Genomic DNA, 18,327 nt, shown 5'->3' with positions numbered 1-18,327 from the left:
GTTCAAATCTTACATGGAAGTGAAAACCACAACAGAAAACCTTTCCCATCTCCAGGGGATTAATTCTGGGGAGAAAGGAAAAAAAAGAAAAAAAAGGTGAATGTGATTCTGGTTACTAGAAATGAGAGGGGGAAGAAAGCTCCAATTCTCAGCTGATCCAATTATTAGAAAAACTATGTGAAAAAAAAAAATAGAGCTGGGAGAGTGAGGAATTAAATCATGATTATCTCCCTCTTGTGAGGCAGTGTGAAAATCCACTTTTGCTTGGTTACTCCCGAGGTGCGAGAGGGAAGAAGTCAACGTAAAATGACGCATAGGAGAGGCGCTGGGATGGAGCGCTGCGAGGGAACTCTTTTCCTCTTGCACTGGAAAAACGTCTCTTTCAAGTCCTTTGGTATTATTAATGAACTATGAAACCCTTGTAAAGAACTTGGGTCCACGTGTTGCTGTTACTGCTGCTTGGTGGGGCAGCATAGAGCTATGTTTGCTGAGGGGTTAACAAAAGATCTCTGACATGTATATGCCATTCCTCCCTTCCCATCAAATAGTGAGTTCAATATCCCTTCTCTGTAATTCTGTTTATAATGCCTACCATGTATTATCTCCTCATAATGTCTATCTTTATTATTTCCTCTCTATAACAATAAATATATTAGTTGGCAGGCTTCATATCTTCTCTCATTCAAATCATATTTTGTTCAAGCATGACAAACAAGTGCAAGGAGTATTTTTCTGAGGTTTTAAAACACACCTATCTGAAATCCATACAGCTCTGTAGATAGAATTTGAAATCAAATGTACCAGCTCTGATACTTTCCCTTCGGAAAGAGAAGTAGGGGGTATTGACACTGGCCTTGACACTGTCGATTTGAATTAATATACTACAGTGCTTTTATGCATGAATTAATGACTTACATGCGACTAAATGAATTTGTGTATATGTTCACATTTACCTTGACTTATTACAGCTGAGAGAAAGGTGAGGTCTGTGCTCTGCCCTTCCCCAAGCTCTTTAGGGGCATGGGTAGCCTGTCTGTGTGGTGGCTCCTCTGGGCAGGCCGCTGTTCTGTTTCTGGTGTGCTCCCTGGTGAGGATGATTATTGCTGGATCCTGTGAAAGCAAGGGCTAACTGAGAAGTATGTGTGTCTGCCTGCTCCCTGGGAGGTCACAAATCCAGAATAGCGTGGACTGTGAAAACCATTTAATGTTCTGAAAGAAACTGTCCAGGCAGGAATACTTATAGGTGATGGAGTGCTCTCAGGGCTGACATCCTGACAGTGAGTTCTTCACCACCTGTAAGGTCCTAATCCTCATCCATTAGATTTAAAAAAAATATATATATATATATTTCTATATGAGCGTGTGCAAATGTGTGTGTGTGTATATATATATATATATAAAAATATGTATATATATTTTCCCCCTAGTGGCTGACAACTCCAACAAGAAGGGAATCAGGCCAGTTGGGTAGCTGCATCCTGGTAGCTGGTTGCAGGGACCTCGTGGTCATGGTAGATGTGTAGCATTGCGTCTTGCTAATAGGTCTGCTTCAATGCTTAGAGTTACTTTTTGTTCAAGTCTTTGCGAGACTGGATTAATTGTTTTATTTATAAATAGATGTGTAGTGATGAAAAATGTCATATCGACAGTACTGAAAACTGATGCATAACTGCCTTTCCTCGAGCACAGCACAAGCAATGCAGACTGCAACCCTGCAGGCATTTTATGGTAAAGCCAAAGATTTCCTTACAGGGATGGAAGGGACTTTTCCCTGTGGGGATTTGTTTTGCATGCTGGGTGAGGCTTAGATTACGTGGACTTGAAGAAGTACAAACCAGAAGAGCTTTGTTTTCTTGCACACCATAGGCATAAATGATTTTCTGACCTCCTCATAAGAACCTCAGCTCCTCTTCCTCATCTGATGAATCTGATAATCAAACTTATACCTATAGTCGTGGATTAAAAAAAAAAAGGGAGGGGGAGGAAGGGGACAAAGAAACTCTACAGGATCACAGTAATTCCTTCCTAATGTAGAATAATTTGATTGCTGTTTCTGAGACTAAGAGAACAAAGCATGTATTATATTACTGGATAAATCAGTGATAAATATGTATACTGCATGTAATCCTGCTTACCCTATCTCCGTAAGGCTGTAGGAGACCTAGAAAAGACAGCGAGAAGGCCACAAGTATGACCATAAATATGAAACAGCATCTGCTTGTAGTAAACCCTGACTGGACTAGAGCTTTCTGAAATGGAGAAGGGATGGCTGCAGGTAGGATGTAACAGGAGCCAACAAAACTATGGAAGTGAATTGTGAGTAACGAATTGTTTGCTGTCTGTAAAGTAGAGAATTTAGGAAAACTCTAGCTGGAGAAATACATTTCCCAATGAAAATATTAGGCAACAGTTTTTACAAGGAGGGGCTGTTCTCCCCAACAGGTAATGAAATTGCAGATCTGATTGCCACAGGGCGTTACTGTGCTGACAAAAAATAATAAATGGGTTCAAAAGGGAATTCATTCATTCATGCCAGTAAACAGTGTTATTTGGGTGGGAGCTGTATCATATATATATATATATATACATGAAGCATTTTCAGAGTGAGGAGAGATTTTTAGTTATGGTGTATTAGAACTATTTCCACCTCTGGGCATGAATAAGGTAAAGGAACCATTTATAAGGTGTGGGAAATGAAGTTTCTCCAGCACAGACAAAGAACTTGCATTTTTCTTATTAGGACATTTGCCTGACTGCTACATGCTGCTCACTAGCATAAGGCACTCACTGCTTTGATGAAAATCTGAGCGCACTGGGAATTAGGGTCTGCATTAGTTACACAGGTAAAAAGTAGTCCAGAAAATGTAAAGGGCTGCCAACACAGTGGGTGCCTGTTCATCCTTTCCCGAGACAAAATATACTCGTATAGATCTTCATCCTCCGCAAAATGACAGGATAGCCCCGCTTGCCAACGTTAAGCTGTGATTGTTTCCTGCAACCTTACTGTGGAATTCATGTGGGTTTATTCAGTAACAGTAATATGGAAGTTGTCTCTATGTGCAACTGCTGTCAAGGTGACATTTTTCTGATCTGGGCAAACAGTTTTAGTGATTTCCTTAAACATGCTTTCAAAATGATGTAAATACTTTTAGTGTTTTTATTTTATTTTATTTTATTTTATTTATTTATTTTTTTTGCTACAGAAGAAATCAAACAGGACTAAAAGAGGGGAGATTTAGATGAGATATTAGGAGGAAATTTTTCACTCCGAGGGTGGTGAGGCACTGGACAGGCTGCCCAGAGAGGCTGTGACCAGGTTGGATGGGGCCCTGGGCAACCTGATCTAGTGGGAGGTGTCCCTGCCCATGGGAGCGGGTTGGAACCAGATGATCTTTGAGGTCCCTTCCAACCTGAGCCATTCTGTGACACCCTGAGTGCCAGGTGGGCTGAGAGTGCTGAGCTCCAGTGAAACTGCCTGAGGCTGTTGTTACTTTGGCCCCTCCAGAGCTCAGTTTGGGACCGAACACAGGTCTGGTGGCACCGGCAGGACTGCTCCCTGTTAGCTGCTTCTGGGGTTCTGCCCGACCACCGTGGGTGTCGTGGTTGGAGGGGCTTCTGCACAGGGAGGCATAGGGAGCAGGAGGCTCTGTCCAGGGCTTCCCTGGAGGCTGGTGCACGTGGTCAGACCATCCCCAGGGCTCTGTGGCAGTATTCAGGGACCTCTTTGGTGGTGCTGATGAAGATGGCTTCTTCCAGGGTCCTCAGGCAAGCTGCTGAAAATGTCCAAGAGTAAATATCAACAGTTTGCTCCTGCCCATACTCTTGCCTTGCTGTATGGCTTGATGGGGACTCCCAGATGGGGACTGCCTGCTCAGGTTGTGTTTGAAAGCACAGCCTCGCGATTGGTGTGGTTAGCTGCGTACCTCCAGCATGGGAACTTCCATGTGCCCATGGGGGACACCATCCGTGGTAAAATATCCATGGGGGTAAAAATATCCTGCCATGGGGGTAAGAATATGACAGGGAAAATGCTTAAAACTATCAGAAAAACCACTTTCATGAGCACTTTCATGTTGGAGTTGGGAGACTGGTAAGGAGGCATATAGAGAGTCCTCACAACAGAACAAAATGTTTTAACTTTGAGGACAGGTTCCCCAGATTTTCCACACAGCTTCACTGGGTGTATGGGAAACAAGCACGCTCTGCTGGGATCATAGAGCATCAAGTGTTTAATAGACAATGGAGAATGTTGTTAAATTATACTTTTTCTTCAAGCATCAGCTGTGCTGACACCAGGCAGGTCTCAGCTCCCTCTCGTTCACCTGCTGGAGTCCAGCCAGCTGTATGCTGTGATGAAGAGGAGCAGCTGTAAAAAAGTCTAACACCAGAGCCATGCTAAACTTTCCATGATAAACCTGGTGACAGAAGTCTGAGGACTAAACCGATGAGATACTTGCCCTTGTTTGTACAGTAATGATAGAAAGAATATTAATTGAAAAAGCTTTGCTAAAACGGAAAAATAGCTTGGGGCTCCTGGCCAGCAACTAATCAGAATGGATGCTTTAGCACAAACTGATGTTGCTGCAGATTTTCTCTTGCTAACCTGCTGCTGTGTTTATTGTTGTTGAAAAGTCTCCTCTTTGGAAGGGTCTTTATATAGAGATCTGAGAGCAGGCTGCAGCTAAAGCTGTGCCAGCTAATGGAACTCATTGAAGGAGGTGACCTAGGCTTGGAAGTTGCTTCGGTAACAAATATTCTGTTAGAAATGTGCTGAACTTGTGCTATGAAGAGCTTCTGGCTTTGAGCAGATTTTGCATGTTTAGATACTGTGAAGCATAAATTCAGTCTTTAACATTTAATCTAATTATCCTAGTTTCTTACATTAATAATGAACTTTGGGGCACTCTGTAATTAAGTAACCATTAATAAACTTTCCCATCAGTGTTGCAATAGAATAAGCCATTATGGAGTCAGCTTCAGCAGGTGTAGAAATCTCAGAATAAATAAAGATGTTAGAAAATAAATAAAAAGCAAGCTATTCCATGTGTTTCTGCTTAGTTCTTAGGGAAGGGCTTTATAATCGACCTACATATCACCATTAGAGATTCAATTACCTGTAATTGCTACCTTTAAAAGCGCTCCTTTGTTTAGAAAACAATATATAGATGGATTTTGTCATGGTGCATAAGTTGTGAATTGATTTGAGTTTTGTAATCTCAAGCGGCACATGAAAAATACCTTGTACTCCTAAATCTTCAAGGCAGAGAGGCCAAACTGCTCCCAGTTAAACCGGAGTGAGTCAAAAGCAGTCCACCAAGATTCGTTACATTATTTTCGGATTTCTAGGCTTGCAATTCATCACAGAATTTGTCCCATAACACATAATAGGTAATAACAATAATTTTGTATAGAAAGCAAATGGAAAGCAGGGCTCTTAATCAATTTAGATGCTAAAAGCTTCAAAGCTCTTCCCATGATTACTCTGGATTTACATTGCATTTTTTTTGTGCAGAGGGATGAAATCCTTCTTATTTATTGGCATGACAAAACTTTCCTTAATGATGCTTAAGGCTGCTATGTTACATACCTCATCTGTGAAGTCAAGGGGAAAGTCTTCATCAGTAATCATCAGCTTAATATCATCTCTATCCCAGACAAGAATGCACTCTGAGTTCCCAGCTTTACTGAGTTCCTGTATAACATGATTTTGTGTTAATACTACTGGGTCACCATGAAAGTTTTGCAATAAGTTGCAACTTTATTAGAATATATTTAAGAATGGCAATAAATAACAGGAAAATATAAGGATCAGAAGTCAGCAGTTTTTTATGTAGATGAAGAAATGACTTGTACTGACATGCCCACATAGAATATACATCATTACATTTCCCAGCCAGGGGAAAAAAAAAAAAAGATACTGTAAAGATTAAGCCTCCACTATAAATGCTTTTATTATTTTTGTAAAAGTTACAAACAGCCAAAAATATGACTTGGTAATGAAATTGCTGACGGGCCTTAACTACAGCACAAGAGTGCAATGGTATAATACAGTTGTGCCAAGCTACATTACATTGCTGCAGTGATTAATTCACTGCTGGTTTTGCTAAAGCTGTGCTCTGCAGAAACATCCGCGGGTCTGCTTAATCCATATCTGAGAGTGTGAGAGGGATAAGCACTGAGTAAGCACCGAGCAGAACTGCAGCACGGTACAGGACCCCTTTTGTAACACTGCACCACTTAATAACATAAACAGGAATGGAAGTCATTAGGAGGTTTGTATATAATTATTTATGGACTAGAGGGGAATGGTTCTTGCTAAGGCTCTTTTCTGCAGCTCCCAGACTGCTCCAACCCAAAAGCTGGGGATACTTTTGATAGCTGGTAATCCTGAGCCAATACTGCGAGCTCTAAATGCTCCCTTTTGTACTTCAGTTGTTGGGGTACCAATTACAGCACAACCATATAGCTATGGGATGATTTTCTGGGGCAAAAGCACATCAGAACAGGCCAGAAGATGCTCCCTGGAATGAAGCCCAAACTGATTTCCAATGGACACCAAGAGCAGAGTCCAACGAGAGCCTAGCACTGCCTCCTGCCCACCCAGCCCATTTAAAGCAAATATTTTCATAGCCAAGGGTTTATCTTACAGCCTGTGCAGGGCTTATACCTGTTAAAAATAGTCGATTCACACATCTATGGCTAAATGAAATTGAAGGTTATTACTGGTGCTTGTCAAAATGTAATCCCTTGGAAAAAGTATTTTATTATTATTGTAATTTTTGTCATTTGTTTCTGTTGTTACCTGCTCTAATGTACATTTTCCATGTGTTCCCTTTCAGCATTGTATTAGATATCTACTTAGGTATATCCCAGTTTTTGAAAAATATGGAGATTTTCACCTTTGTTCAGTTTCAGGAGATGACCAATTTTCTAAATCTGTCCAAAAAAAATATCCTGATGCCAGACCTGGCAATATTACTTGGCTCATTACATGAACTAGCTTCATTAGCAAAAATCTAAAGGAGCTGAACCTTTTCAATACCATTGTAAGTGTGAATAGAATAGTGATGATGCAATTATCTTAATTAAAGTTAATTAACACGTATTCAATGTAAGAAGGCTGTGACAATGGGAGAATACAATGGAGGCACGAAGAAACAAAAGTTCAGACCCTCTTAGCTTGTGTACACTGCTGTAGCTGCCTGAGTCACCAGAGTTTTGCTGATTGCTGCAGGTTTTCAGATTGCTGAGGCTGAGGTTTGGGTCTGTTACAGGAGGACCTGGAGGGTTTGGTTCCCAATTCACTAATATTTATGTAAGGAGTTTACTGGTCTTTCATAAACTATTATTTCTTTGAATGAATTAATATATATATTTTTTGCTATTCTAAAAAGTTGTATTCATGCAATTAAAATGGAAGCAGTGTCCTATGACTAGCTGACCAACTACAGAGAACAGGCAATTAGCCAACGTGGAAGGCCTGAAGCTAATATATTGACATGAAAGCATTTATCTGTGCCCTTGTCAGGCAGTACAATTATGAATATGTATGTCAAAACTGGGATCAGCTCAGAAGCAGAAATGTGCATTACATGTATAGGAAAGAGTCTGTAAAAGTAGCTGCACGGAACTGATGTGTATGCGAATGTATCTGCTGATAACTTTTTCTTGGTGTTGGCAAATGAAAGCACATTTGATTTGAAGCTTCTAAAAGTGGAGGAATTTCAAGAGATCGCTTGATTTTATAAAGGGTTTCTGCACACATGTGCACGTACACACATTTTTTGGCAAGTTCTCCTGAGCTGTCTCCATATTCCATCTGGCAGGGTTCAAGCCACAAGCCTTTTCTTTTTTGTGTGTGTGCTGCTGTATTGTGGTTTGTTAACTCAAACTTTGAAAAAAACCTAAACTGTGCTAATGATGCCAATCTGGCCGCTGCCCTGCCAGCTTTGTGCAATTTTCCCTTAATCCTGAGCTGTGTGCCATGTGTGAGGGGTGGCTATGCATCAGCTCGACTGGGAAATCTGATAATTACTTTGCTCCTTAATAAAGTGATGCAGTAGAGCTGAGTGTGGTTACAATAAAGCAACTCAACATAGCAAGATGAGTCTAAAATGCGTTTGCAGCAAATACCTTGAAAATATGCTGAGCACATGAAAGAGCAGGAATATGACAGAGGAGAAATGGTGTTGAACTGGAGAGCCTTTGGGAAAATACCTGACACGTCATACTGCCTGGCCCATTCCAAAACCCAAGAGTTTGTCCTGGGACTGCATTCATCAGCCTCGTTTTCTTCTGACACAAACAATTTAACAGGATCCAGAGAGGTACGTGGAAATACAGGTAATCAGAAGCTACCTGTTTACTGTGGGTCATCCCACAGCCATAGCCATCTCCTGAGAGTTTCTGGGGTACCTGCCCAAAACCAAAGCCACTGCTGCTGATGTTTAAAGACTTTCCAAAAAACCTCAGTGGAATTAGGTTTTGATGGTCTTTAAGGCCAGGAACATTGCATAGTATATTTTCAGGTGAGCCTGGCTTGGAAATCACAGCTTGGCAACAGGTAAAAAAATAAAATAAAATAAAAAAAAAAAGCCAAACAGAATGGTGCCCTATGTAGTTATTTGCTAATAAACTGTAATAAAACTTCTACGCATACAGAGGTCACCATTTTCTCTATGTAAATAGGTAAGCTTAAGCAAAACCACTGGAGAATGATTTCATCTTCTATACACATTTACTGAAATGATCAGAATAGGAAGGATCCAGGCAATGGGACCAGAATAACATTTATGTAGTGAAGCATGCACCTCCTTTCAGAGATGCCCGTACCCAGGGAAGTGATGAAATCTGCAGCATCTCTCTGGGGCTGGTGCAGAGCGGAGCTCACGCCTGTACCCCTGCAGCTTTCTGCTGTGGGAGCTCACCCTGTGAACACAATTAGTCTCTGCTGGCACTGTGTGCCTAAATACTGAAATAAAGGTGCTACAGGTTGATCCTGGGATTACCGTGGGCTTGCCACGGGAAACTTAAGTTACTGGATGCGACTCTGCCTTGTCGACTTCTAACACGCTTTCTCAATTAAGCTGTGCATGCCCTCAAATTAAATAGCAATTCATAGCTGCTACAAATTGATTTCCACCCAGGCTGTGGTTAGAGCTGCCAAATGAAATGTCAGAGAGGAATGTGTTCTTAATTTAGAATATTATACTGTTTTTCTGAGGGAAAAAAAAAAAGTCTTAGCATTTATAAACATTCATAAAGTAAACTCGAGCCCCTTATCCAATCTTTTTTACTGACATATGGAAGAGGCTCAGTGATTTATCATTCTGTGAGTTTTATTGTACTGCTTTTTTTTTGTGTGTATTTAGGACCAGTTAATATGATTCGTACAGCAGACTAGAGGGTAATTTAAATTTTAATGTATTGAGGTCAAGCAGTGTCAGTGCATTATTCCTGTCCATGGAAAGGTACCTGTTCTCTGATTGACTGATTATGGCAAAAAGGAAAAATCATATCCACCAGATGCATCAGAAGAAGACATAAAACATACATAAAAATGTCAGTTTATTATGTCATCGCAGACACCAGCAGGATTTGGCAAGCAGCCGCATGTCACAGGTATCTGCGAGGATTAGCGATTCTGGATCGGTCACCCAGAAATAATGTGGAAAGCCCTGACTTGGCTTCTGAGTTCAGCACAGTTACTGTGCAGAGCAACGCAGAGAGGTTTGGAAATCCTCGGCCGTTTAGGAACGGAAGGGAGAGAAGGGCATTTTGCTCACATTTCAGGACGTTCAGCTTCACTTCTTCACCATCCCACGGCCGCCCTGGCCCCTCACACACCATCTCCCCATTCTCCGCTTCTCAGGCTGCAGCAGTTAAAAGTTATTATGACAAGGACATTGCTCCAAGTGACTCTAAAGGTTGTAAAATAGACTAATTGCGAAGTATGTAAACATCAATGATTGATTATTAACCCACCCATTAAAGACAGAAAACAATTTATACGATGTAAAGAAGAGTAATGCAGGATGGATTTTCCTTCTGTGCTGAGTTAGTCAGCAATCATGATGTAAGTTGACTTTTGTTGTCCCTTATGCAGTAAAGTTCAGCCTTTGGTAACTTAAAAAAAAAAGTGTGAAGTGTTTAAGTGTTTTTTTTTTTCCTTTGAGCACATGCAGTTGATGAGTGAGATGTATTCATAGGGATGGAGTCTCTGAACATCTATAAATGGTACATATGATGAAGCTTTTAAAGTTTTACTGACTTATACCAGCTGGAGATATTATTCTGATTTTTTTTTTTTTGAATAAAAGGCAAGTGGTTGTTAATACCTGGTAATAATAATTTGAAATTGGGCCCTGGTTCCAAATCTTATAGACGTATGCAAATGTAGTGTCTTCTTGTTCCCATTTTACACGATGCATAGAGTTTCGAACCAGCATTATGGTTTTGGGACTCATTAATTATATAGGATATTTTGTGCCACTTCTACTTAAATTTCATATACTGTGTATTGGTACTTACAGCATTTGAACAAAATATTCAGGGTAACAGAACCTGTGTTACTTATTCATGAAGTCCAGCAGCCGTCTGCAGCAGCAAGCAATAACTGAGAAGGAGGCAATCATCTTCCATAAGCACAACTAACCAAGTGTACGTCCGTGCATACTGTTTGCTATAAAACTCTCACTTTATTGTCACAAATAAACACAGGTGCCAAACTCTACCTTAAAAATGGGAGTAAAGTGGATTTGAAGCTTTCGTCATGGGGTGCTGTGAGCACTGCCATGTACCCCAAACACCCTGGCCGGTCCTTTTGGGCAGGATTACCACCCAATGAAAATCCTCATTTTGCATTATTAAGTACAGGGAATTAAATACAGTAATTCAGTAGGTTTTTGACACTGCCTGGGAATGTTCTGTACAATTAAAACCTATAGCAGCATATGGTGCATAGAGTTAAATAAAAAATTCAAATGGCTGGATCTGAAAACTTTGAAAGGGTAGTACCTGTAACCTCTGAATATGTAACCTCTCTAAACTTCTCAAGAAGTTTACTTTAAAATTCTGCTGCTTTGTAAAGGATGGTGCAGGAACGTCTACGTAGAAGTGTAACAATACATTGCTCTGACTGAAGGCAAAAAAAATGCCAAGAATACAATCTGCAGCAACTCTGGGTCCCAGATCCATGTGTCCATCTGCATCATGAAGCCATTCTGCTTCACCTGCCAAGGTCAGGACCGCACCATTTGCCACCCACACTGTCACATGGTGAATGTGGGTGCTGCTCACTGTCATTCCTTGTAGTGGTAACTGTCAGACAAAAAAAACCAAACCAAAACAAAACACATTCTTTTTGCCAGATATAGTAAATCTGTCTGGGAAAAATGCAGTGCCCCAGTCCAGCATTGCTCCCTGATGGCTCTGATGGCCATCGAGGCTTTTTTACTCCTCTTGGTGGCTTCCTGGCCACAGGCCTGGTTCTCACTCTCTACTTCTGAAAGAAGTCAGGCAGAAGAAATTTATTCCAGGGCCCACTCAAAAAACAATTAGTCCTTTTAAAATGTTGCCTTCAAGATGGCTGCACGATCCTTATCGCATCTCACTGTCTTCAGACCCAGTTACCTCCCCTAAAAGCGAGCAACTGATCCAAGCAGATGTTTTCTTATCAAGAATTCATACCAGACCTATTTATTTTGAATTAGCATATCTCATTAACTGTCTCAAGGACACTGGCTGAATTCATCTTTTAATGAGTATCTCAAAAATCTAGCTTTCCAGAAGCGAAATGTAACTGCAAAGAGCCACACGTTTAACCCCTTCGCTTCCAGCGCTGCCTTGGGAAGGTGATCAGGGCTGGTCCCTGTCCACCAGGTGCTCGCTGCAAAGTACCTCATTGTGACTGTGGGTTTGGGGCAGGTTCTGCCCCCTGGTGCATCCCCCAGTGGGTTTTTGGGGTGCCCTACAGTGGGAGGTGAGCACAACAAGGGGCAGGAGTGTCTCCATTGCTGTCTGCTATGCAGCCTGTGGGTGCGTCCATTCCCTCTGCTTCTCTGATCGTATTTTCCCCCCTAAATAGTGGCACCAAAATTACTTTGGTACAAGGTTTCATCATTCAATAGGAAACCATCAACTGACGGGATGTTTCAGTTGGATATCATCCAAAAAATCCACATTTATTTGTTCTCATATGTGAATATTACTAAAGTCAGGATGCCTCTGAGGCTTCCTGGTTTGCATTTTTTTTTTTGTAATTAAGCAAAGGCCTCGGCAAGTGTGTATGGTGTTGTCTATACATCCTCCATAGAAAAACGCATTCAGGTGTAGTGCTTACTGACAGGAACATAATCACACTAGCAACGGTAAAATATCTCACCGACCATGAGCTCTGAAGAAGGGGGCTCCTCTGAAGGTATGGGCACACCACGACTTCATTTCGGGTTGAGCTGCCCTGTGAGCAGGGTCTGCAGGCCCTGCTCAGGTGGGAGGTGCAAGACATGGGGGCTGCCGTGTCCTTAGAGCTGGTGAAAGAGCTCTGGGGACCCAGCTTCTGCCCATGGTGGCCACGCTAGGGACAAAAACCAGTGGCATGAGGGGTGGCTGGATGGGCCATAGTGCCTTGGAGGAGCACATTGAGGGAGGGATGGCCATTAAACAGGAATAAGCGGGCTGTGGGGATCAGGAAGATGTTCAGAGGAGAAGGAAAACTCAAGGGCAAGGGTGTTACAAATGGAGGGATTTCAATTTCAAAGAAACACGCAAAAATAAAATATGTAGGAAACCAACCTGGAAATTCTGTTCACACCTGGGCTGATTGATTTGTGAGCCATTCCCAGCTCTACAGCTGTACTTATCCCCTCCAATGGCTCATTTGCATTTCATAGAATTTATTTTGAATCCGAGCAGTGTATCACCCCGTAACTGTGTTGTTGAAATTATATTTCAAGGCGTTCGGACCTTTATTCTGCAGGGTCAGTGTGGCTCAATCCATTCAGTGCAGCATCACAGCTCACGGCAGCGGCATTCAGGATGTGCCAGCACTTCCATTACGCACCCCATTTTCAAGGGTTTAAATCTGCGGAGGCCTTTAGCAATCCACAGTACCAAACAGCAGTGCTGGACGAAAAATAGGTCTTATAATTCGAAAAGTAAGTAAAAAGTACCCTTTGCTAATGAATGCAAGAACAGCTGTGCTGGCTCCAAGAAAATGAATAGCACCTAAGCAACAGGCAAAACATATACTAATTCAAACGTATTCATATTTATAAATAGCACACCTAAATTTAACAAGATTGAAGCAGATGGAGGTAACACATAAAAAACATTAACATTTCTGCAAGCGGGATATTCACAACAGCAAAGGAACAGGCTGAGAGATCGCTCCCTCTTCACGTCCCTTTAAATGCTAATGGACCTTGCATGGATGTGCTTGGAAAGGAAGCTGGGGGTCTCCAAAGGAGTTATTATTTGCTCAAATGTATATGGATTTTCTTTCTCAAGAGACAGCTGTTTAGGTCTGCTTCTAGATAAAAACAACAAAATGTCTTAAGGTATGGTGTTAGTATGCAAAATACATCACTGTGTTTAAATCATAATCCCATTAGGATTTGAAGCATCTAACCCCTGGAGATTTCAGGAGAACGAAATCACGGGTGTTCGAGTGTTTGCATGAGAAACACTGGTTTGGTGGGCAAGGGGAGCTTTGCTGAAAGTAAAGGTTTTGGTCCTTGTTACCAAGGTCTGTCTGCCAGCATGTGTTTTGTGGTCCTCCAGCTGTTGCCATCCTTTGAAATGCCTTGTTGCAGGACTGTAAGTACAGATTCTCTACGCAAGGCAAGCTCCAGCCCCTAGTTAAATATATGACTTCGGCGGCTGGTGCAGTGATGTACACAAGAGCAGTTTTTGACTTATTTTCACTGCCTCTGCACGAGCAGCACGTATAAATCTAGAAGCAGCACCTCTTCAAGGTGTGTGCGTTGTCTCAAGCGTCGCACAAATGAGGTGAATTTCCATTCAGTCTGAAAAGCCTTTTCAACAAAACACCACTTCACAATTTCTTCCACACTAAATGAAAGTTGCAGCGGTTTGGCTCCCAGTGGAGCTCAGAGGGTGGGGTGGCACTCAGCAGACTGCCCAGAGAAGCTGTGGGTGCCCCATCCTTGGAGGAGTCCGAGGCCAGGCGGGATGGGGCTTTGGGCAGCCTGATCTAGTGGGTGGTGTCCCTGCCTGTAGCAGGGGGTTGGAACCAGATGAGCTTTGAGGTCCCTTCCAACCCGAGCCATTCTGTGATACCTGGTTGCAAACATTTTGCACAGCACCAGCCAATACAGGACATACACAAGGTCCCAAGCACAGCTTCCTCTGGAAACACTACAGCAAGAGCTGATGTCCTCCAGCTCAGTGTTTCTGTCTGTGAAGTGGGATCTGTCACTCTCGCTGGAGAGAATCACAGAGGACCAGTTAATAAACATGGTTTTTTTTTTTTTAATTGCAGACCTTCTGCAACAATTTTTAATCAAACGTTTTGAATTCAATCCCCATTCCAGCAAGGACAACAAAACAACCTGAATTTCTTTCCCCAAGTCCACTGTTACCTGCTTGCAATCTGTTGCACATCAGTGGGACGCTAAGCATGTAATTATTATTCTCTTCTTTTGACAAATTATTGGGGATAAAAAAGGAATTAAAAATGTGTTTCTTGAAAGAGAACCTAACATTTCTCTGTTTACCAGGAGCTAATTAGCCAAAGTTCATGTTTAAACAGAATTTTATTTAATCCTACAAAAGTGAAGAAAACCAGGCAAATCAGTCCCAACAAAGTGCAGTTCGAAAATGGAAGAAATATCCACCTGCCACCAATTAAGGCTGCATTTTTTCACAAGGAAGTGATGGTTGATTATACTAATTTTACCCTTGTGGTAATTGTCACTAATCTTCAGCATATTGTATGTGTCTTGCTCTTATGAATCCCATATCCCCTTCTGCCATAAATATTTCATAAAATATTCAAAGCCAGTCCACAGCCAAGTAATAACAAATGTCAAATGACACATTAGGAAGATTCATAGTTATTTTAAGTATGAATTTTATATGAAAGCCTAACTCATTTATTGTGGTCAGTGTTAAGGATTGATTTTAGCACAGAAACGCTCGGCAATTAGTATCAGCACCTTTACTGCCAGCTTGTTATTAAAGTAGAATTAACAGAGATTAGTCAGAGTGCTTGGTAGAGGGCTGTGCACACAGGGGTCTGCTCAGCTGTGGAGGGAGCTTCATTTCCAAAGGATTCATTCAATACCCCTCTAGTAAACAGGAAGATGTCTGATGATTTTTGCATCCTTTAACAAGTTTTCAGTGTCTCCTTGTTCCTGATGTTAGAACAATTTTCGTTGGTGTTCCCTTTGCTGCTATTAGCTTAAAGCCTTTCTTTCTCGCTCTCCCTGTAAAAAAATCAGGTTTTGCTGTGTAAAGCACAACTTCAGACTTCCTCTCCTTTATCTATAAGGCAAACACGAAGCACTAGGAAGAATGAGGCTCCTATTTCCCCACCTGTGAAAGTTTAGTGAACTTGACTGCTGGTGGCTGGCCCGAAAAAGTGAGGGTGTCTGGGTGCGGGTGCAGGGAAATGATGGGATGAGGCCCATGTGCACGGCATGAATGTGAGTGTCTTGCCTGAGGAGCTTATAAAGGCTTCTCCTGGGGTGGGTGGGTTGCTGAAGGTGTGGGCCTTGCTCATGAGGGGTGTGGGGGTGTCAGGAGTTGGCTGTGTGTTGCATATACTGAGGTTAGCTTCTCTGGGGAGTGTTAATCACAGGTAAGATGAACAAGAGAGGGAAAAGCGATAGCCAGAATGGTGGTGGATGCATGTTTTTGTCCATATTCTCCTGCTTTGTATTACGGCACCTTCTCTGATGCAGGCAGTGGTAAATGTAATGAGCCCAAAGCAAAGGGCAACTCATTTCTAGGCTTTACAGTAGGGTAGCCTTGCCGGGGAGGTGGCTTTTCTCTTAGTGTGTCCTTGAATAATCAATGCAAGAACCTGCCCCAGCTCAGGTATGATGCTTCATAGGAGGTTCCTATAGCTGATGTCACTTTCTTTTGAGATGTATATCTACTATATCTTTCACTTTGCAAGTATGCATGTTTTTTTTCTGTGGGGGAGAGGAACTCTGATTTATGAATAATACAAATGCTGGTTAAAGTTATGTTTGTGATTATAAGTTAGAAAGAACAGAGCTAATGAGGTTACAGTAAGGGCAAACAAGCACTGCTTTCTGCTCTGGGTAGGACGGCTTGTTCCCATAGTGACCTCTTCTTTGCTGCTTCGGTTCCTAATTCTCTCTCTGTTCAATATCGTACTTGCTTGCCTTACGATTAAACAAAACCAAACACCCTGGGAACATTATGGTTTTTCTGACTTATTTTACCTTAGCTACATATTTATAGACTTCTGAACACTTTTTTGTCTATTCTTCATGTACCCTGAGCAGCATCATATCCCTGTAGCTCTGCCTGTCACTTTACTCTTCCTTCTACCTTGGAAGTACGCAGGGTGACTCTCTAAATGTGTGCAAAAACTTGTGCTTAATTGCTTCGACTTCATTATGCATTGTATCCTAGATTTCTCGTATAATTAATAATGCATCAAATGGCTTGCTAGAATAATAGACAACATTCTACTCTGAGTTATCTATTATTATTATTATAAAAATGATATTATGCTATCATTTAGAAAAGAACGCTGTCCCTGGATTCACTTGGGCTGGGATTCCCCCCCTAAGTTCAGGAGAGCTGCTGCCGCCTCCTGCCTTGGGGCAGGAGGAGGTGAGTGGGGACCAGGAGAGACATGGGAGCACTGCCTCAAGCCACTGTCACGTGTGGGGTGGATCCAGGCCAAGCAGCAAGGGCAGCCACCCCCATCCGGAGCCTGCAGAGCTATTCTAATGAACCCCCCTTGCCCATGCGAGCAAATTAATTAATTTCTGAGCTCTGTGAGGCTCTCCAAGCCTGTGGCATCCTTTGTTTACGCCAGCCTGGGGGATCTCCCTAATGCTTCACTGTCCTCAGAGAGGATCCATTATTAATGTGAGGTGCTCTGGAGACTGGATAACCGAGAGGGTATTAAGAATGCAATGCAAATTTTCTGGAAACTAGTAAAACAGAGTGGGGAAGCGGGGCTGGCTGAAACTCTGAGATGGTGATAACTGCACATAGCCCTGGTGCAACCTGGCCAGTGCTTTCTGCTTTAGGAGCCTGCCTCAAGGATCTTCGGATGAGGAGTTTTATAGGCAACTGACAGAAGTTGCAAAATCGTCGGCGCTTGTCCTCGTGGGGGACTTCAACTTCCCGGACATATCCTGGAAACACAACACGGCACAGAGAAAGCAGTCTAGGAGGTTTCTGGAGAGCGTGGGAGATAGCTTCCTGACGCAGCTGGTCAGTGAACCTACCAGGGGTGGTGCCCCGCTAGACCTTCTCTTCACAAACAGAGAAGGACTGGTGGGAGATGTGGTGGTCGGAAGCTGTCTGGGGCAGAGTGACCACGAAATGGTAGAGTTCTCTATTCTTGGTGAGGCCAGGAAGGGGACCAGTAAAACTGCTGTCTTGGACTTCCGGAGGGCTGACTTTGAGCTGCTCAGGACGCTGGTTGGCCGAGTCCCTTGGGAGGCGGTTCTGAAGGGCAGAGGAGTCCAGGAAGGCTGGGCGCTCCTCAAGAAGGAAATCGTGATGGCACAGGAGCGGTCCGTCCCCACGTGCCCAAAGATGAGCCGGCGTGGAAGAAGACCGGCCTGGCTCAACAGAGAGTTGCGGCTGGAGCTTAGCAGAAAAAAGAGGGTTTATAATCTTTGGAAAAAAGGGCGGGCCACTGAGGAGGACTACAAGGATCTAGCGAGGCTGTGCAGGGAGAAAATTAGAAAGGCCAAAGCTCATCTGGAGCTCAATCTGGCTACTGCCGTTAAAGACAACAAAAAATCCTTTTACAAATACATCAACGCGAAACGGAGGACTAGGGAGAATCTCCATCCTTTACTGGATGCGAGGGGAAACCTAGTTACTAAGGATGAGGAAAAGGCTGAGGTGCTTAATGCCGCCTTTGCCTCAGTCTTTAGCGGCAATACCGGTTGTTCTCCGGACACCCAGTGCCCTGAGCTGGTGGAAGGGGATGGGGAGCTGGATGTGGCCTTCGCTATCCATGAGGAAATGGTTGGTGACCTGCTACGGAGCTTGGATGTGCGCAAGTCGATGGGGCCGGATGGGATCCACCCAAGGGTACTGAGAGAACTGGCGGAGGAGCTGGCTGAGCCGCTTTCCATCATTTAT

This window comes from Anser cygnoides, chromosome 13, assembly GCF_040182565.1.
Source record: "Anser cygnoides isolate HZ-2024a breed goose chromosome 13, Taihu_goose_T2T_genome, whole genome shotgun sequence".
In the NCBI taxonomy this organism is placed as follows: Eukaryota; Metazoa; Chordata; class Aves; order Anseriformes; family Anatidae; genus Anser; species Anser cygnoides.
This window is presented reverse-complemented; position numbering follows the sequence as displayed.